Source organism: Myotis myotis, unplaced genomic scaffold (assembly GCF_014108235.1).
Source record: "Myotis myotis isolate mMyoMyo1 unplaced genomic scaffold, mMyoMyo1.p scaffold_m19_p_2, whole genome shotgun sequence".
NCBI lineage: Eukaryota > Metazoa > Chordata > Mammalia > Chiroptera > Vespertilionidae > Myotis > Myotis myotis.
This window is the reverse complement of record NW_023416324.1, coordinates 119,068,094-119,090,579: the sequence shown is the minus strand read 5'-3', so window position 1 is coordinate 119,090,579 and position 22,486 is coordinate 119,068,094.

Genomic DNA, 22,486 nt, shown 5'->3' with positions numbered 1-22,486 from the left:
TGGCAAGAGAGTTAGTGAGGGACGACTAAACGACTGAACAGCAGACTGTGTGAGTGACCAGAACAGTAAGGGGTGACCAGGCCAGCGAGGGGGAAGAGGGGGTGGTGCAGTTGGGGGTGACAGGCTTGCAGGGAGGGGGCAGTTAAGTGCGACCAGGCTGGCAGTGGGGGCAGTTATGGGTGATCAGGCTGGCACACAGAGGCAGTGAGGGGTGATCAGGCCGGCAGGGTGGGGCAGTTAGGGGCAACCAGGCAGGCAGATGAGCGATTAGGAGCCAGCATTCCAGGATTGTGAGAGTGATGTCCAACTGTGGGTTTAGGCCCAATCAACGGGATGAAGCCTAAACCAGGAGCTCTCAGCAGATGTATGAATGATGGCTTAGGCCCACTCTGTGAAGGCAGAAGAGGCTCCTGCTACCACTGCTGCGTTTGCCAACTGTGAGCCCAACTTCTGGCTGAGCGGCGCTCCCCTGTCGAATCGGGCCAAAACTGGCTCTCCAACATCTCCCGAGGGCATGGGCCAGGCCGAGGGACCCCACCAGTGCATGATTGGTACCAGGAAAAGATGTGGGAAGTTGGCCAGCCAGGGAGGCACTGCAGGAGGGTTTCAGGGCATGTCCAGCCCATCTCATTCATTCTGGATCTGCCAGACCCCAGCAGCAACCTAACCTAACAGTCGGAGTATCTGCCCCCTGGTGGTCAGTGCATGTCATAGTGAGTGGTTGAGCAGCCTTAAGATATCATTAGCCTATTATGCTTTGATTGGTTGAATGGCTGACCAGTCAACAGGACACTTAGCATATTAGGCTTTTATTATAAAGGACTAGAGGCCCAATGCATGAAATTCATGCAATAGTAGGCCTTCCTTCTCCTAGCTGTTTTCACCGGCTTCCCTCTGGCACCCAAGACCCAGGCTGACTTCCTTCCAGCCACCCGCAGGCACCAGGGACCTGAGCTTTCCTTGCAGCCCTGGTTTCGTCCAGAAGGACATCCGATCTAATTAGCATATTACCCTTTTATTATCATAGTATATATATGAAATAAATTTTGCACAAGAGAAATTCAACTCTTTTTTTTTTTTCAACATCCTTCATTTTTATTTTTTTTATTTTTTTTTATTGCTTAAAGTATTACAAAGGGTATTACATATGTGTCCATTTTATCCCCCTGCCCTAGACAGTCCCCTAGCCTCCCCTATCCCCCAATGTCTTATGTCCACTGGTTATGCTCCTATGCATGCATACAAGTCCTTTAGTTGATCTCTTACCCCCCTACCTCCTGCCCCGCAACCCTCCCCGGCCTTCCTGCTGCAGTTTGACATCTGTTTGAGGCAGCTCTGCCTCTGTATCTATTATTGTTCAAAAGTTTATAATGGTCTCTATTATCCATGAATGAGTGAGATCATGTGGTATTTTTCCTTCATTGACTGGCTTATTTCACTTAGCATAATGCTCTCCAGTTCCATCCATGACGTTGCAAATGGTAAGAGTTCCTTCCTTTTTAGAGCAGCATAGTATTCCATCGTGTAGATGTACCACAGTTTTCTAATCCATTCATCTACTGATGGGCACTTAGGCTGTTTCCAGATCTTAGCTATGGTGAAATGTGCTGCTATGAACATAGGGGTGCATATATCCTTTCTGATTGGTGTTTCTGGTTTCTTGGGATATATTCCTAGAAGTGGGATCACAGGGTCAAATGGGAGTTCCATTTTCAGTTTTTTGAGGAAACTCCATACTGTCTTCCATAGTGGCTGCACCAGTCTGCATTCCCACCAGCAGTGCACAAGTGTTCCTTTTTCTCCACATCCTCTCCAGCACTTGTCGTTTGTTGATTTGTTGATGATAGCCAGTCTGACAGGTGTGAGATGGTACCTCATTGTTGTTTTGATTTGCATCTCTCGGATGATTAGTGACTTTGAGCATGTTTTCACATGTCTCTTGGCTTTCTGAATGTCCTCTTTTGAAAGGTGTCTATTTAGGTCCTTTGCCCATTTTTTGATTGGATTGTTTATCTTCCTTTTGTTAAGTTGTATGAGTTCCCTATAAATGTTGGAGATTAGGCCCTTATCGGATATGACATTGGCAAATATGTTTTCCCACACAGTGGGTTTTCTCGTTGTTTTGTTGATGGTTTCTTTTGCTGTGCAGAAGCTTTTTATTTTGATGTAGTCCCATTTGTTCATTTTCTCTTTAGTTTCAAGTGCCCTAGGAGCTGTATCAGTGAAGAAATTGCTTCAGCATATGTCTGAGATTTTGTTGCCTTTGGATTCTTCTAGAATTTTTATAGTTTCCTGTCGTACATTTAAGTCCTTTATCCATTTTGAGTTTATTTTTGTGTATGGTGTAAGTTGGTGGTCTAGTTTCATTTTCTTGCATATATCTGTCCAATTTTCCCAGCACCATTTATTGAAGAGACTATCTTGGCTCCATTGTATGTTCTTGCCTCCTTTGTCAAATATTAATTGAGCATATTGGTTTGGGCCGATTTCTGGGCTCTCTATTCTATTCCATTGATCTACATGCCTATTCTTGTGCCAGTACCAGGCAGTTTTGAGAACAGTGGCTTTGTAATACATCTTGATATCTGGTATTGAGATCCCACCTACTTTGGTCTTTTTCAGGATTGCTGCAGCTATTCGAGGTCTTTTTTTATTCCAGATGAATTTTTGGAGAGTTCGTTCTAGATCTCTGAAGTATGCCATTGGTATTTTAATGGGAAGTGCGTTGAATTTATAGATTGCTTTGGGTAGTATGGACATTTTAATGATGTTGATTCTACCAATCCATGAACACGGTATGTTCTTCCATCTGTTTATGTCTTCCTCTATATCTTTTTTCAACGTCCTGTAGTTTTCTGAGTAGAGGTCTTTTACCTCTTTAGTTAAGTTTATTCCTAGGTAGCTTAATTTTTTTGGTGCGATGGTAAACGGGATTGTTTTTATAATCTCTCTTTCTGAAAGTTCACTATTGGTGTATAGAAATGCCTCGGATTTCTTGGGGTTAATTTTGTATCCTGCTACATTGCCAAATTCATGTATTAAGTCCAGTAGCTTTTTGATGGAGTCTCTAGGGTTTTGTATGTATAATATCATGTCGTCTGCAAATAAGGACAGTTTTACTTCCTCTTTTCCAATTTGGATGCCTTTTATTTCTTCTTCTTGCCGAATTGCAATGGCTAACACTTCCAGTACTATGTTGAACAGGAGTGGTGAGAGGGGGCATCCCTGTCTTGTTCCTGTTCTTAGGGGAAATGGTGTTAGTTTTTGTCCATTGAGTATGATGTTGGCTGTGGGCCTGTCATATATGGCTTTTATTATGTTGAGGTATGATCCTTCTACTCCCACCTTGCTGAGAGCTTTTATCAAAAATGGGTGTTGAATTTTGTCAAATGCTTTTTCTGCATCAATTGATATGACCATGTGGTTTTTGAGAAATTCAACTCTTAAAAAAATATTATTACCTGACAAAATCTATAATAATAAAAGTGTAATATGCTAAGTAGACCAGATGTCCTTCTGGACATCCTTCCAGGTGACTTTCTGGACAAAGCGTAGGCTGTGAGGGAAGCTGGTGCCAGCAGCCGGGAAAAGGAAGGCCTACGCTTGCACAAATTTCATAGTATATTAATAATCAAAAACCACCAAAATTCACATGTCATCAGTGAGAACAACATAATGCCATTACTATTCTCTGTTAAGATAAAAATTCCCTATCTTGACCATTAGATTCAGGTTGTCCACACACTTCCTGGTTACTCACAACACAGTGGATTATTGCACACTGATTCAAATTATTCCTCAATTTTTATAGTAGTCCACTTTTAAAAATACATGTTTTTTTAAAAATATTTTTTAGAAAAATTCCATTTTATATATGTTTCTGGGTAGGCATATAGATAAATATTTACTATTATTATTAATATCTATATTTTGTTTCAACAATACTGCTTAGAGCTTAAGCTCATGAATGTGATTTTATCCTCACATTTAGTATAGGCCTTTATATAAAACTAGAGGCCCTGTGCATGAAAATTCATGAACTGGAGGTGCGTCCCCTCATCCCGGCCTTCCCTCTCTCACAGACTGGGAGCCCTCTGGGGCGGAAGGCGATCTGGCAATCAGGGGAATGCAATGCTCCCATCACACCACTGCTGCTATCACTGCCAGCAGTGCAAGCCTTGGCAAGCCCTGGTTACCTGAGCCTAGGGCAGTCCTGGGTGGCTGGGAAGCTGCCATCCAAGGCTTGTCTGTGCCTCGGGCCTGCCCTGAGCAGCTGGGCAGCTGACATCTGAGGCTTGCCTGCACCTCTGGCCAGTCCTGGGTGGCTGGGAGGCTGAGGGCAGGTCCAGCCACACCGCGTGCCACCTGCCATCCCCCCAGCAGGGCTGAAAGGACAGGGGGACTCTGGTGGGGCTGAAGGGACTGGGTGCCTCCATCTTGTGGCTATGGGTGTCGCCATCTTTGTGACCATCTATGTGATGGTCAATTTGCATATTCCCCCTTTATTAGATAGGATGGATCTAATAAATATTGCTGGTGAAAAATATATTTTCCAAACCACTATTATTTGACACCCAATGTTTTCTTTGCTTCTCAATTTTTCCCCCACTTATATTTAGATAAGGCTAAACATGTGAATAACTAGTTTGTTATGACTTATTCAAAGTTAGTTCAGAAATTTATGTTAACTAAAATTTTAATAATGTGATAGGAGGCTAAAACTACACTGTAAATATCCAAAATGTATATATATTTGAGAGACTCAGTCAATTTACAGAACTGTGACTCATATAATAGTTACAAAGCTCTTCTGGGAAAGCTGAAGCCAGTGATTAAATTGAAAAGTGTATCTAGAGTCAAGAAATGTTATTGCCTACATGAGAAACAAGAAACAATGGCGACTAACATTTTATTCTGTGTTCATTCTTTCTTTAATAGAGAACACTATTATCACAGACATTCTTCATAAAATGAAGTGTTTCTAGTTTAACCATTTTAAAGAGATGTAGACATATGTATTAGATGCTGAACAAATGGAACCACTAAGTCCTTTTTCTCCCCACAGTCCTCAGAGGATAAATACCCAAGACTGATTTATTATCACATAAACACTGTCACAGCCCCATATTAGCTATACACATGGCAGAGAGAAACAGGTGAAAGATAGATAGAATTATATATTACATTCTTCATAGGGAAATAACAAATGCTCATTAGAGGTAAATAACTTATTGGCGAAGAATTAGTTCTTGAGATATTAGTTTACACTAGTATTTGTTTGTTTGTTTTCTTCTTAAAGTAATTAACTGAACATGGAAGGATTGGGCAGAACAGAAATAAGGAAGCTGCTTGAAATTAATTCCTCTTCCTATTAAAGAGATTATGCCACATCTCCTGGCATGGAAGGAAATATGAGGAATTTGTGAAATTCAAAAGGAGAGATTTATTGTGAAGTGTAAAGAAACTGGTGGTTAGACAGGTCTCACTAGTAGCAGAGATTCATGCCATAGTTGGTGACAGTCCTTAAGTCAGATGGCATGCTCTTAGATGGTTGCACTGGGTGTCATCATGTGCATGGTGCATTAGGAAGCAGAACCTTAAAAATAGGCATTACTAGAATAAAAAATGTTCATGCCATCAGCATGAAAGTAGCAAACACATCCATCATTTAGAGAAAAGTAAAAATGAACTCATAGTCCCCTGAAGTTTAAAAGGAACTTTAAAAGGATGCCGAATCCCACTCACAACCATTGCAGAAATTCTCTTAGCATCCCAGATGGATAGTTACCTAACACTTCTTTGATTACTTTAAGGGATGAGGAATTTGGGAGTAAGACCAGCATGCAACTGTGAAAGAGTTAACAAAATAAACTGATGAACAGAGTGAATCCAGAGACATTGAAGCATGGAATAGAGTTTGGGGGAGGGTGGGTGAGTGGGAGATGATCAATCAAAGAACTTGTATGCATATATGCATAACCCATGGATACAGACTATAGGGTGGTGAAGGCCTGGCAGGAGGGTATGGGGGTGGGGGGATGGGCTGGCGGAGGTCAATGGGGCGGAGGGGACATATGTAATACTTTTAACAATAAAGATGAAAACAGACACATGATCATGTGTCCATTCCTTAAAAAATCAGGGTGGGGCTGGTAATTTTGAATTAATTTGTATGTCACTTTTAGGTAATCCTAGGATTTCACTACCTGTAATAGAAAATACCGCAATAGACATTTTTCTCACTTTTATTCTCTAGTGAATATGGGAAAACACTATTTTTTTATACTGCACATGTATGAAATTGATTTAAGAACTACAATAACTGTGTAGCTAAGGCTGCATTATGTTGTTGGTCTAAAAGTAAAGAGATTACTCCTCTGTATCATCCTATATAATAAATAGGTAATATGCAAATTGACCCTCATACCCTCATGTCATCACAAGATGGCCACCCCCATGTTTTCACAAGATGGCTGGCAGAGGAGGGCATCTGGGGGCAATCAGGCCAGTAGGAGAGGGCAGTTGAGGGCAATTGGACTGGCAGGGGAGCAGTTAGGTGTCAATCAGGCCAGCAGGGGAGTGATTAGAGGGTGATCAGGCTGGCAGACAGGCAGGCTAGTGGTTAGGATCCAGCAGTCCCGGATTGTGAGAGGGACATTCAGCTGCTCAGACATCCCCCAGCAGTCAGACATCCCCTGAGGGCTCCCAGATTGGAGAGGGTTCAGTCTGGGCTGAGGGACACCCCCCCACAGTGCACAAATTTTGTGCACCAGGCCTCTAGTTATTGATATAATCTTATATTTGTGAGGTGAGTCCTGCTTGACAAGTGAAATAATTTATTGTTTATCACACTTCCTATATAATTTGTTGCACTTAAGATCAGCCATTCAAATTAAAGACTGGAACTAAGAGGAGATTTATAAGTCTTCTGGGTTTGGTGGTGGTCACTAGTGAAATGGGAAAACCAAAGAGTATCTCAGAAAAGTGAGAAAGTACCTCTCACTTTCTGCAGAAAGGCAGGCAGCTAGAAGGGAAGGAAGCCAAGAAAAGTGTCTGTGATGTTGTAACAGACTTTCATGCCACAGGGTAACCGATGCTGGATCAGAGTTTGTATTTGGAAAATAAAGATGTAAGTTTTTAGTGACTTCTGGGATCAGCTGCTATTTCCTATTTGTTCATTGAGTTTCTAGGATTCCTTTCTACTAACGACAACATTAAAACAGTGTCATACATTCCTACAAAAATCAACAAGAAAACTTGATGCTTCAACTTTTGAATATTTTTCAATATTGACTTTTTTATTCATGGACAATTTATCTTCTATTCCATTGTTGAGGATTTTTTTTCAGGCTCCAAAGTCTATTCCTTGATGTAGCATCACATAATAACATTAAGATGTAAAATTGCACCCCCTGCGGTACCTGTCAAAAGGTTATGTCCATGTGTCAGAAGATTGTAAACAGGTAATGTCATTTTTCATGGTTCAGATAATTTAAGGAATTCTTGATTACTGAATAAAATCACTCAGTAATAGTTTAATAACACTGAGTAAAATAGAATATGTACTATGATTAGCATAGTGCTTGGCATAAGTATTAGATATTATAATATTATTTTTATGTTGTTAATTATAAGAAAAATGACATGAGAAAATATTTACATATTTAACCAGAAAGCTACAACACATTTTCAGTTTCATTTTAGAAATTTTGAGAGCCATTGAGAACAATGACAAGAAATGGCCATTGTTCTGTGGGAGACAACTATATTATAATGTAATTTAATTAGCCACCATGAGGTCTGGGTTCAATAGTTAATACCATCATCACTAAAGAGCTGTGGGGACTTGGAAATGCAACCCAAGCTACCTGAGCCTGTTTCCTCACTTATATATGTTGTGAAAGAGAACTAAGGAAATGCAAGAGTTCTATAAATATTACATAATTCAATCTCATTTACATATTGCCGTAAATTTTATTTTTTAAAGTTTTCTTTCTTTTCAAAAAATCTTTTTTGTTGAACATAATACCTTTGTCCCCTTTTTCCCCCCATTGACTTCTTCTAGCCCACCTCTGTCCCCCCACTCCCGCCACCCTCCATCCCAGGCCTTCACCACCCTATGGTTTGTGTCCATGAGTTATGCATATATGCATACATTATTTGGTTTATTTATTCCCATCCACCCACCTACCCACCCTTGCCTTACATTTTTGAGTCGACAATAATGCAAAATAGAACATTGAACTCTTGTTAGTAGATCATCAAGCATGTTATTTTTAATTCTCTTACTAAAGTGATCTAAATTAAAAATAGAGATTTGAATGTTAGTTCCTAGAATTTAATAAATAAACTTAGACCTAAGAAAATATTTGAGAAAAATATCACCAAATAATTGGGAGAGTCCTTAAACTTCCTAAGCTCAAAACAAATTGTTTTTTCAGTGAAGGAAGCTGGTCTTCTGAACCAAGTGTTGGAGAGTGTCAGCAATCCCAGAAATAGTCACGGGAAATCATTGAAAATTGAAATAAGGCAGGAATATAGTTGCCAGATAAAATATAGAATACTAAGTCAAATTTGAATTTCAGACAAACAGCAATTTTTTAAATGTAAGCATGTCCCATATAATAATTGGAACATTCTAATAAAGTATTTGTGCATTGTGTCCCATGTAAAATTGGGACATTATTATAGTAAAACATTATTCACTGATTATAGAAAATTCAAATTTAACTGGGTATCCTCTTTTTACTTTGTTTTATGAAACCTGGCTACCCTGGGCAGGAGATGCAGACACGATGGGGGATTGTGGCATGTCCTCTTCCTGCTACACATTCAGGATGGAAGGATGGTCCTTAAAACAGACTTGGAAAAAACCATTCTGTTGTCTCAAGAGAAAGCTAGGAAGACAGCATTTGTAAAGCTAGAACTACAATATAACCTTTATTTTCAGGTCACAATCCCTACAAGATCTCGTTGTGCAAAATGTTCCTCCATCCAGCCTATTGATTTCTATGCTTCATTTTTCCCTTTGCATTTACCATTCATCTGTGTTAGATTTCCTAAAAGGCCTGCTTCTTGTTACTGGAATTCTACTTTTCCTTCAAGGCCACATTTGCCCTTTTGCTCCTGGGATAGAATAAACATATAGTTATCATTTAAATCTAAACACTTTTGAGAATAAAAATGGATCGTATTAATTGCTATATCTAGCATATAGGCAAAGGTTAGAATTTTCCATTCAAATCAGGATACATGGTCATTCTAAATTATGAACAATTCCCCAAACTCTTCCTGTGGTGGCAATCTCACTCCACCACTGCCTCTCTTTAGCACAAATATAGAGCCATTTGGCATACATGGTCTTATAGTTCTGATTATCTTCTTTCATGTGAATATGTATCTCATTTCTCATTCAAAATAGAGTGAAACATTTTAATCAGAGGCCAACTTACATTATTTGTAATTGAAGCTTTCCCAGAGAACCTCATATAAAAAAGATACGGTGAATATTTATTAACTAAAATATTTTTAAACCCAAAACCTATTTATGAATTTTAATAAATATAACAAAATGCATTATAATATAGCCATCAATATATCATGGTCTTGATCATGTCACATCAGTTGTCATGGTAAAAATTTGATATACATAGTCATACTGTATTATACAATGCAATAAACTAATTTATACTATTTCCACTTAAGTATGTTTAGGGCTGTAATTCAGATATGTTGCTCATGTCATTAGTAAACAGTAGCTTGAAGCTTGTAGTTGATAACATATAGTGTGGATCCTATCTTGAGAAAAGATTGGCTTATATTATCTTTTTTATTTTTTTATTTTTTAATACTAAGTTTTTCTTAAGGCATGCCTTTTGGAATTTGATAATGTATATATTTGCATATTTCTATTATTTCAGTAATAAATTTGAATAAAGGAATAAAAAGGCTGATGAGAATTTTGGAATGTTCTCTTTGAATAGTTAGTGCAATTGCCATGAATTTGGCCAGGTGTAGCTAAATGATATTTCAGGCAAGAACTAATAGCAAAGCTTTCTACACAGTAATTTCCTGGGCAAGCTTCATCAAAAAGAAAACTCATCAGAAACCCTGCTGGGATTCTATCAGCAAGCATTTATTTGTGGTCACATGTACACCTGCTTACATGGTAATGATACACCAATGAGTTAGGTCACTATGCCAATGCAAATTAGCTTTATTTTGAATCTAATACTGGAATCTGACAGATAAGCTAACCAGACAAATGAGTTGCCACTAGATGGATAGAATAAACTGGAAAAATATTTTCCCATAGCACTTGCCTGTTTCTCTTGTTGCTCTGGGTTGTAGATAACCATTTATGAAAATGTGTTTCTTTTTTCTGTTCATAGCAATTAGATGAAGAGTCTGCAGCTTATGACTTGCTCCATTGGTGAAGCAATATTGAGCAGTACATGCATGCCATCTGCAATGCAATTTTTTAACCAAGAGAGCTCATGCTGCTTAATTTAAACTTAAAATCAATTCAGCAAATATTTATAAAGGACCACTCAGTGTAAGGCATCATTCTAAGTGCTGGCAATAGGGGAAGGGCATAAAAGGTAAGTAGAAATACCACCTGATCCAAAGGCTTTCTGAAACAGTAATGGAGATGATGAGCACTCACTATTCTATGTGGCAAAGCACACAAAAGAGCCACAAATTGCCACAGAGAAGAGGAATCACTGGATCCAAAGCCACTGTAATCAATAAAGGACTAACACAGGAGATGGCTTGTTAAATAGTCTTAATGCTTAGTAAAATTTAAATATGTTCAAGTGAGTGAGAGGAGGGGGGAATCCAGTCCTTTAATATGGGCCCAGCAAGAGTAAAGGAAAGAAAGTGGGAAAGAGGAAGGCCTCTTTGGGCAAAGAGCCAGGAATTTGTGTAGCTGGAGTGTTGAACAGCTCTAAGGAAGCAGGGTAAGATAAGCCCCTAAAGGAAGGAGAATTCATGTTTAATTCTAACACATCTTTTAAGAGTCTGTTCCATGCAAGTCACCACCAGGTTGAGAAGTTAAGAATTCATTCTATAGGTAACAGGGTCTTCCTTAATAAGATTTTTTTTTTTGAAAAAAGATTACATAATCAGAATTTTAAAAATGTAACTCAAAATATACTTTGTAAGGGCCCTTTTCTAACTTAGATGTATACCTTTTCCTGCTGGAAATATTATAGCTATGTTTACCTAAAGAAACATAAAACAGATTTATATTAGCCTTATCTGAATTTCCTGAATATACAAAATATATTAGTTTCCTAGGGCTGCATAACAAAATACCACAAACTGGCTGGCATAAAATGATAGAAACTTGTTCTCCCTCAGTGTGGAGCTGAGAGGTTCAAAATACAGGTCAGCTGGCAGAGTTATTCCTTCTGAAGCTCTAAGACAATCTGTTCCATGCCTCTCTACTGGCTTCAGGTGGTGGGTAGCAATCCTTGGCATCCCTTGGCTTGTTATGTGTCACTCCAATCTCTCCTTCTGTCTTCATATGGAATTGTCCTTTTGTGTCTGTGTCCAATTTTCCTCTTCTTATAGGGACTTCAATTAATTCCTATGAATGAGTGCCCATCCTCATAATATCTTAACTTGATTAAGCCTGCGAAGACCCTATTTTCAAATAAGGTCACATTCCCAAGTCCTGAGGGTCAGGGCTTCAGAATAATTTTGGGGGGAAGGCACAGTTCAATCCATAACAGGTGGTAGGTTTTTCAAAAGCTTATTCAATAAAAAATTAATGCTCATTTAAAAACCTCAGTTCATATATACAATGGACATGATAATACTGTCTTCATAAGATTGCTGTGAAGATGAAATTCAATACCATGTGAAAGAATCTAGCATGGGGCAGTCTTAGCTATGTGGTTGGTTCACGTAATATTACACTTTATTTAGCTACCTATTTCCAGAAGTCCCTTCAGGAAAATATTTCCATTGTGTTCTGTACAACTATCTGATTCTATGTCCTTGATCTCATGAGTAAAATACAGCTGTGAGTGTTAAAGAAATGGCCAGAAGAGGTACAAGATTTAGAAAGGATATTTTTGATTTTCCCAGAATTTTCTTTAATCTTGAAGTATTCCATTAGAAAACAAATATATAGAAAAATTGCAAAGTTAGTATCTCACTATTCTGTTTTCCTACTCAATAATAGCCCTAAAATATTTATACCAAAAGGCAACATTGGATTTGGGCTAATTGCTGATTTAGATCAATCTGATTGCTTAGGTTTTCTCCTCTTTATTCCCATCCCCCCCCCCCCCCCTTAACTATTGGATGGCTGGGTTTTAATGGTCTGGATAATCTCCTGCACTTTACACTTTCCTTTGACCTTTAGCTCCATCACATGCAAAGTTACATTTAATGTAAGCACATCATCTGGCTGATTCCTCCAATCTTAAAAGGTAAATTCCCAAACCTCAGTTGAAGTATTTCTATGTTGTCCTGAATTTTCAAGATAATTGTTCATCTCTCCACTTAATTTTTGTGTGCAGATACAATCATAGGGACAAATATGTGTTAATGGGACGCCATCTTAGCTGTCAGTGAGTTAGGCCTTCATGGTGTACGGGAATTTTAGAATTTATAATCCTTTTCACTCTGCCATTAATTAAGAGTGCCCCAGAGACAGATTGGGAGTGACCCAGGGTGAAGGGGCTAGAGGTTAAGCCTTTTAGCTTTGAGCCTCCAATTTGAATTTGATCTAAGATGGTAATAAACAAGAGCTACTGCTATTTGATATGAGCTTGGTGACCTGTGTGAAATGGATTAGTAACTCAGGCTCATCCTGGTGGACACAGTTGGAGTTTTGCAGAACTCAACAACCTAAAGAAGATGGAGAGAAACTGATTCCATAAATACTCCCTTGCCCTGCTCAGATTGCTGTTCAGTAACATGGAAAAATACAAGACCTTAGTATTCCATATGCCCAGCTTGTAAAAAAGCTGTGGCAATAGAAGAGATCAGGGTGGGCTTCATAAAACTCAGACAGTGGGTCAAATGAGAATTAGGTGGTGGTTCTAAGAGAAATTTAATATCCTTGGCCAATCTCTCTCTCTTTCCTTGCTCTCTTTCTGTTTAGTTGTCTGTGTTTGTGGAGGAAACACTGATTGCATTTATCAAGATGTGTACACTCCCTAGCCTTCAAATTCAGCAATAGCAGAAGGATAGAAAGATGCATGGCTGGATAGAAAGAAAGGGAATCATACTGTTAACCCTGGAAGGAAAAATAAAAACGTTGCAAGCATTAAAAAAAATATGATGTGATGAATTAAAATAAAAACAAAATGTTTATAACTAAACAGAAAAATAGTATTCAATATTTGGTTTACTCTAATTTTATTGTTATGATTAATTTGAGGCGAACAGTAATTTTATCTAATATATATATATATATATATATATATATATATATATATATATATATATAAAGTTATGTTTTTTGGTGTTGTTTTCTTGTTTGTTTTCTCCAAGTAGCTTGAACAGGGAGCCCAGGAAAGTTAAATGGAGGAAAGAAACATCCAAACATCAATGTACTTAAATTTACTCCTTTCTCATGAAAATATGATCCATTAATATTACAGATAACTTGCTGTTTTTAGTACACCACAAGGGCAAAAAGAAATGATCATTTCTTTCTGAGTCAGGTTTGTGGGGGTTTGTGTGCTGTGAAGTTCCAGCTTTTATATAATCTAGTAGTAGAACAGTCATGGTATTCTCCTCAGCATTTTTTATCTGAAAGAATTATTCAAAAATAACATAATCAATCTGTGGTGTATGGCACCATGGATGTTAAATCTAGGTAAGATCTAATCACTAAAAGAACCTATATGTGTGTTTTCTTGATTCCCTTTTTCTTTAAAATATCATAACTTGGTTTTGCTCCTCTTTGTAACTCACCCAAAACAAGTTTTTCATGTTTTTTCTGTGGTTTTTTTTGGTTTGTTTTTGTGATTGCATTATGGTGCCACTTTTTTTCTAAAGCACGTTTTTATTGATGTTAGAGAAAGGAAGGGAGAGGGAGCGAGAGATAGATACATTAATGATGAGATAGAATCATGGATCTGCTGCCTCCTGCATGCCCCCAACTGGGGACAGAGCCGACAACCACGGCATATGCCTTGACCAGGAATTGAACCATGACCTCCTGGTTCGTGGATCGATGCTCAACCACTGAACCACACCAGACAGGCTATGGTGCCATTTTAAGGAGCTTGAATCTGAAATGTTTTATACTCCTCTTATGTCTTCCTTCCCCCATCTTCCCACACCACTTCTTCATTTCCTACTAGGGAATAGTTTCACATACAAAGCTAATAAATTAAATATGAAAGTTGAACTGTATTAATTTGTCTGTACTTGTTTTTGTCATAGAACAGCTGTTCTCTAATTTCCATTTAACAACAAAATTCCAATGTTTTCTCATGAATTAAAGTCACATCGGTCAGTGACAAAAATATTTTAGATGATGGAAACCTTATTTTTTTGCAATCTTGTGAGTTATTATTATGTACAAAAGTGGCATTTACCTTTTCCTTCTTAAGAATAGAATAAGTATGGTACCAAAATTTAAAAAATAACTGCAATATGTTGTTTTTTATTGGTTCATATAAATATTTAAAAAATGTAACTTGAACTAGTATTGTCATGATGTAATTTTAGTTATTTTATTGTGTATTATGTGCCATTGAGTTGGCCTTGACTCCTAGCAACCCCACGAATGCGTGATGTCCACAGTCTCATTTTCAATAGTACCATTTTAATAAAATGTTAGTTTTAAAGTTAACAAGTATTTGTTATAAAATTGCATTCATTAATTCTCTCATTAACCTGCTATATTCCTTTAATGTGTGGATATTGAGAATGTTTTAGTATGTCACTAGTCTTAATATTCTAGGGGATCATCTAGGAGTTATTGAAATTCTAAAGCTATTTTCAAAGAATCAGATAAACTAGATGTGGTATTATCTCCATTTTGTAAATGAACTTATTCTGGCTTAGAGGCTCTAAGTAACTTGCCTGGAGGCCCAGCAAATATTGCCAGAATTGGGTTTCAATGGAATTCAATTGGACTCAAAACTAATTTTTTCACTGAATCTCAAAAGAAACTTTCTTCTAGTGACATCACATCCCATTTTCTTTTTTAAGTGCACTTTATTTGTAACCAGAATAATTAAGACATCACTGAAAATCACAATACTACACCTATTTACAGTATATTTTGAGATTGAAATAGTGAAATGCATTTTCCAATAATTAACTTAATCAGAAGTAATATTTTTCAATCAAATGTAGTTAGAAATTTTCTGAAACGTATTTGCTTGTTTCTTAGCCTTAAATCCTGTAATCGATTCAGGAAATACTTATTAAACACCTACTTTGCATCTTGTTCACATGATGCATGGAAGTAGGGGTGCAACAGTATCCTGATTGTACTTAATCTTTTTCATCTTCAGATCTTGTATATCTGATCAATAAATGTAAGTATTATTTTCTTACCTACTGGTCATCATCAGAAATGAGATAGTATTTGTGAAATCCACCACAAATGTTATATAAATTATAGTTTTTGTAAGTCTATTGAGCATCTTTTCCATTTTTTAAATGTTTTGGTTCTTCTTTCTAAACTACACTACTGCAAAAATAACCACACACACAAACTTTAAGCAATCCAATGTTTTAAATGTATAAATATTTATCATGTATTAATCACCAACCATGTTTCAAATATGGTACATACTGGTAGTCTCTATGTGGTTAAAAAGGAGGTATAGAGAGTTCACACAATAGCACACAAATAAATAAATCAGTACCAAGTATGAAGATTCATCAAGAAAAAATGATGTTATGATAGAGCTAATAACAGTGTTATGATAACTAAGAGTAGAGCGGTCCAAATTGAGGAGGAGCTAACAGTTAATCTGAGACCTGAGGAGAGAGAAGGGAAACAACTATTGAAAGAATTGGTGAAGACAATTCAGGGAAAGGGAAGAGCTTGTGCTGAAATTCTGAGACAGAGCTGAGCACAGCATGATACAAGAATAAAAAGAATGTCATCTGAGCTGGAGCAGAATTCAGGAGCCTAAGAAAGATATTCAAATAGAGTTACTGAATGGAAGCAGTAATGACAGGTATGTTCATTCCAGTTATTTAAGATTTTTACTTCATGTTTACAGAGATACATGGAGAAGTATTTTACTGAGACTTCAGAAGAATGCAAGCCTGTAATTTTCTTATCTCATTGGAGAAGGGGCACCACAAACTAGCCCCCTTCTGCCTGCATTATTTTTTTAAAGTAAAAATTAAATTCCGTATGACTCCGTAAGCAACTGTTTTTTTCTTAACTTCTGTTATGAAAATACAACATAAGAAAGCCAGTATGATGTAATACCACTTATAGAAGTATTTCCTATCAAAAAATTGCAAGAATAAACTCTATTTTACCCACTTATTATAGAAATCACTTCCATTAAAGCCTTAGTTTTATTTTTTTAAATTAAATCTTTATTGTTCAGATTATTACATTTGTTCCTCTTTTTTCCCCCCATAACTCCCCTCCTCCCAGTTCCCGCCCCACCCTCCGCCCTCACTCCCCACCCACTGTCCTCATCCATAGGTGCACGATTTTTGTCCAGTCTCTTCCTGCATCTCCCACACCCCTTTCCCCCCCAAGAATAGTCAGTCCATTCCCTTTCTATGTCCCTGATTCTATTATGATCACCAGATTATTTATTCACTTGATTCTTAGATTCACTTGTTGATAGATGCATGTTTGTTGTTCATAATTTGTATCTTTACCTTTTTCTTCTTCTTCCTCTTCTTAAAGGATACCTTTCAGCATTTCATATAATCCTGGTTTGGTGGTGATGAACTCCTTTATCTTTTCCTTATCTGTGAAGCTCTTTATCTGACCTTCAATTCTGAATGATAGCTTTGCTGGATAAAGTAATCTTGGTTGCAGGTTCTTGGCATTCATCACTTTGAATATTTCTTGCCATTCCCTTCTGGCCTGCAAAGTTTCTGTTGAGAAATCAGCTGACAGTCATATGGGTATTCCCTTGTAGGTAACTGAGTTTCTTTCTCTTGCTGCTTTTAAGATTCTCTCTTTGTCTTTTGCTCTTGGCATTTTAATGATGATGTGTCTTGGTGTGGTCCTCTTTGGATTCCTTTTGTTTGGTGTTCTCTGCGCTTCCTGGACCTGTAAGTCTATTTCTCTCACCAGGTGGGGGAAGTTTTCTGTCATTATTTCTTCAAATAGGTTTTCAGTATCTTGCTCTCTCTCATCTTCTGGCACCCCTATAATTCTGATGTTGGTACGCTTGAAGCTGTCCCAGAGGCTCCTTACACTATCTTCGTATTTTCGGATTCTTTTTTCATTTTGCTTTTCCAGTTGGGTGTTTTTTGCTTCTTCGCATTTCAAATCTTTGACTTGATTCTTGTGGTCCTCTGGTCTGCTGTTGGGTGTCTGCATAATATTCTTTATTTCAGTCAGTGTATGCTTAATTTCTAGTTGGTTCTTTATCACAACATCGAGGGTCTCATTAGATTTCTTGAGGATCTCACTACATTTATCAGCGGCTTCTAGACAGTTCTTGAGAGACCTTAAAAGTGTGGTTCTGAACTCTATATCCTCCATGGACAATTTTGTCCTTTTTCTTTGTCTCCGCATTTTTTATGCTTTCTTGGTGCACCCCCTAGTGGTTTTTGTGTGCAGTCTTGTTGTAGTTAAGCCTTGATTATTGTTGGCAATAGTGGGGGTGATTTGACCTCCAGGCTAACTGGCTATGAGAGTCCGCTGTGTCTGCAGTGGGAGAGCTTCTGTGCTGGATCTCTAGGGCGGTGCTAATCTAGCATTTGCCTGAGGCTATTCGGCAAATAGCTCTGCGCAGGGCTTGGGCGGGGCGGGTCCCTGGGGATCTACAGGGTGGGCGGAGGGAGCAGTTATGGCTGCTCTCAGTTCCGTCCCTAGGGGCTCTGCCTCACAGAGTCCCAGCATCCGCTGCAAACCTCGGAGAGAAAGCTGCCTTTGATTTCCGACCGAAGCCAGACAGTCCTGCTTCTCCCGTTTGAGTCTGGGTCCCCAGAGACTTGCCCGGATCTGGAGCTCAGAGTCTGAAACTCCCTCCCGATTGAAAACAACAACCGCGCCCTCGCCGCCAGCCCACTCTGCGCGCACTCCGCACCTCAGTATTTCACTTCAGCACTGTGCCTCCTCTGAGTCTGGGTATGATATTCTCTTTCCTCCTAGTTGTAGAATTTCCACTCAGCCAGCCTTCCTGTGGTTCTGGATGATGTCCGTTCCGTCTTTAGTTGTTTTTTGAAGTGGTTGTTCGAGGCAGCAATCTCCAGCGTTAACCTATGCCGCCATCTTGGTTTTTCTCTCAAGCCTTAGTTTTAGCCATTAAAGAAGATTAGCATAAATCCCTTTGGAGTAGCTGTTAATGCCATTCCATGAACCATTTAAGAGAAGTTTTAAATTTAATCTCTTCTCTGATTGTTTGAATGTGTCTTTAAAAAAAATAATTGTTTTCTGGCCTCATGGACACATACTACTTTTAAGTCAATAAAATTACTTTCTCTAGGCTTTACTTACTGAGAAAAATCCATGTTGGAATACATTGGATTGCCTCTTTAGCAATGAAGATAATTAATGGTTATATTTTGCAATGGGTTTCCAAAACTACAATCTCTAAGGACCTATATTTGTAACTGCATTTTCAATTGCTAATTAGATAAAGAATATATCATGTGAATCCACAAATTGTGCTCACAGCTACACTGTTGTCCCTTTGTAAATATGGTGTTCAAGAGGATTCCGTAGACTAAAAGCAGTTTCAATTTTAGTTGGCCTATTTTAGAGTCATGATTTGACTGTAATATATGCTATCATCTACATTGTAATTAATTATACTTTAAATGAAATTTTCTAATATATAAAATATTTATAATAATTAAAATTTTACCTAAGAAATACATGTGAAAAACAAACAAAATGAGGATAAAATTATTAAATACAATGATATATAAAATAAAAATTCATTAGTAGATCAAGAAAAAACATCTTATAAGAAAGGTGAGGCTAGCCCAGCCAGCATGGCTCAATGGTTTAGTGTCAACCTATGAACCCAGAGGTCAGAGTTTGATGTCCGGTCAGGGCATATGCCTGGGTTGTGGGCTTGATCCCCAGTGTGGGGCATGCAGAAGCAGCTGATCAATTATTCTCTCTTATCATTGATGTTTCTATCTCTCTCTCTCCCTCCCCCTTCCTCTCTGAAATCAATAAAAATATATTAAACACACACACACAAGAAAAAGGTGAAAAGTTTTAGGTTTCTCTTTTATAAAGCATGCAATTTGAGGATTAACTAGACATGATACTAGTAGAATTCACCATGCTTTCAGTTTATTGCATGTAGTCATTTAAGTTCTGATGTATCTTTTAGGTTTGATCAAATAATTGAATTGATACCCCTCCTCTGGGAACTGATCTTTAGGCCACTTCGCAATAGACATTCCCTTTCGCTTAGACCACATTCCACTTGCTAAGACCATTATCTCTCCCCTCCGACCTTCCCAGGATCCAGACCTGCACGGAGAATTCTCTGCCCAGAGAAAGCCTGCCTTGAGTCCTTTAAAAACCTCTGACTCCCCCATCTTTGTGGGCTGGCATCATTTTGGGGCTCAGCCTATCTGGGTTTCCAGATGACCTAATAAATTTATAATCCCTTACCACTTTGGCTTTGTGCATGCCTCCTTTGGGGACCCTAACATTTGGTGCTGAAACCCGGGAGGGTTCCATGGGGAAGGGAAGCCATTACTTTAGTTTCAGTCACCCCAAGTTTGCTACTCAGAGAGCAGTAGGTGGTGGCAGCTCATCCTGGGTTTACCTCCGAATCCTACTTGGGATAACTGGATTGCCAGCCTCAATTAGGCCTGCCTTCCGGATGCGCCCTCCCAAACCAGCCAAGGAGGACACTGGATCAGGAACTCCTCCTCCATTGCTGATCCTCTATCCCACACTGGTCAATCCTCTCTAGGTGAGTGACATTCCACAATTTCCCTTGTCTTGAGTCTTCTGCCCACTCTCTCTCACTGACTTTTTGAAAGTCTCTCATCTCAAAAGTCTTAGAGCTAGGCCAGAAGACTTCTCAGCCATTTGGCTTTGGGTATTTCTGAATTGGGGACATCAATCCAGAGGGTCACCCCCTAGATTCTCATGGTGATTTGTTTAGCAGTGGGGACACCTGCCCTAATCCCTTGAACTCGAGTTCCAATACAGCTTTTGCTCTACCTAACACTTGCTCTTGGGTCACCCAAAGCCTGCCCTGAGGGAGGTAGCAGGAACTGAGGGTATTGTCTGGGTACACATCCCATTTTCCACATCTGATCTTGCACAGATTGAGAGGTGTATCAGGTCCTTTTCCAACCTACCACATTTAATAGGGAATTTGAGTACCTGACTCAGTCCTAAGACCTGACCTGGCTCTACATCTAAGTCATCTGTCCTCCTATCTAATCCCAGAGGAGAAGGGGCACATCTGACTAGCAGCTCAGGACCATGGCAATGCTCTCCATAGACAGGATGCAGTAGCCAACTGGTTGGTGCTGACTTGGTTCCCCAAACTGACCCAAGATGGGATTAACAGGTCAATTCTTCAGGGCACCAGATCCTTAGCCATATAATCACCTGTCTCATTGCTGGACTAAAAACGGCTGCCCATAAGGCAGTCAACTATGACAAACTCAATAAAATCACTCAAGGCCCTGACGAAAACTCAGCTCTCTTCCTCTCCCACCTCACAGAGGCCTTACAGAAATTTACCTCCTTAGACGCCACCTGACCAGAGGGAACCCTTATTCTGAACACCTGTTTTATATCCCAATCAGCCCCAGGCATATAAACTTAAAAAAATAGACACACATCCACAAACCCCTCAAAAAGACCTCATTAACCTGGCCTTTAAGGTCTTTAATAAAAGAGCCAAGGAGACCCAAATCCAGAAATAAAGGTAAGATCAGGCCAAGGCTGAGGCCCAGAAGGAGCCTTGCAGCTCCTAGCCACCGCTCTCATGAACCCCAAACCAAGTACAGGTTCTCCAAGCAAGGATAGGTCAGGGGCTAAGCCTCCTCCTGGCTCATGCTTCAAATGCAACAAGGAAGGACCCTGGGCCAGGTTCTGCCCAAATAGGAGACCGCGGCCTGGGCCCTGCCCATGGTGTGGAAGGGAAGGCCACTGTAAATCAGACTGCAGTCTGGCCCCTCCAAGTCAGACCTCAGCCAGCCTAGCAAGTCCACCCTTTGGATCCAGTTTGGAGCTCCAAGACCTCCTGGGACTGGCCATAGAAGACTAAAGCTGCCCAGGCTCTGACAAGGCCCCACAGACTTACATCGCCAGGACAGAACATCAGGTAAAGTTTGTGGTGGCAGGTAAGCTGATATCCTTTTAATTGACACTGGGACCACTTATTCTGCCCTCCCTGAATTTACTGGGACCTTTGTCCCTCCTCAGTCTCTATTATGAGGGTTTATGGACTAGTTTCACAGCCATTAGCCACCTCACCTCTACACTGATCTTACTAGACACCCTCTTTATCCACTCTTTTCTCATTCTACCTTAGCACCCGACTGGAGCTACCACACATCCACTCATAAAGCCCAGTAGTCCTGAACCACAGTCACCTACCTCAGTGACTTTCACCCCACAAAGTCAAGCCATTACCTTAGACTGTAAACACCTTATCTCTTCCATGACTGTCTCCTCCTCTACACAAAAAATACTCTCCTTTCTTGGGCTCGCTGTATACTTTTGCCTCTGGGCTCCCAATTTTAGTCTTCTTGAAAAGCCCTTTTATGATGAGGTGAAGAGACCCCTCACTAAGCCTTTAGATCCCAAGGCCAGTATTTTCACCCCCTTTAATGCTCTGAAAATTTCTCTCATCTCCATGCCTTCTCATTTCCTCTTCCTAAAGAATAACCTCCTCTACTGCAAAACTGCAAAAGCTTACTTAACAGTTCTGCTACTATCAGGAGCTGGACTCATTATCACCCAAAACTTAGCATGTTATCGCTAAGGAAAAATGTGGCAGTTTTAAATCCTAGCGGCTGGAGATGACAATCCTAGAACAGGCTGCAGGGCTTTCTCCCTCCCCCATCTGTCTTTTCCCCAGCCTCATATTCCTTAATTGGTAACTTAAAGGCTGTGGAACATTGCTGGGTTAAATGATAAATATCTAAATATTTTTAAATAACATAAAATACTGAAACATTCATTGCTAGACTAGTTTCAAATTCACCTGCTCTTAGTTTTTATTACAGACTAGAGGTCTGGTGCACAAAATTCATGCAGGGGGGTTGTCCTAGCCCAGCCTGCACCCTCTCCAATCTGGGACTCCTTGGGGGATGTTAGACTGCTACAGGGATCGGGCCTAAACCAGCAGTCGGACATCCC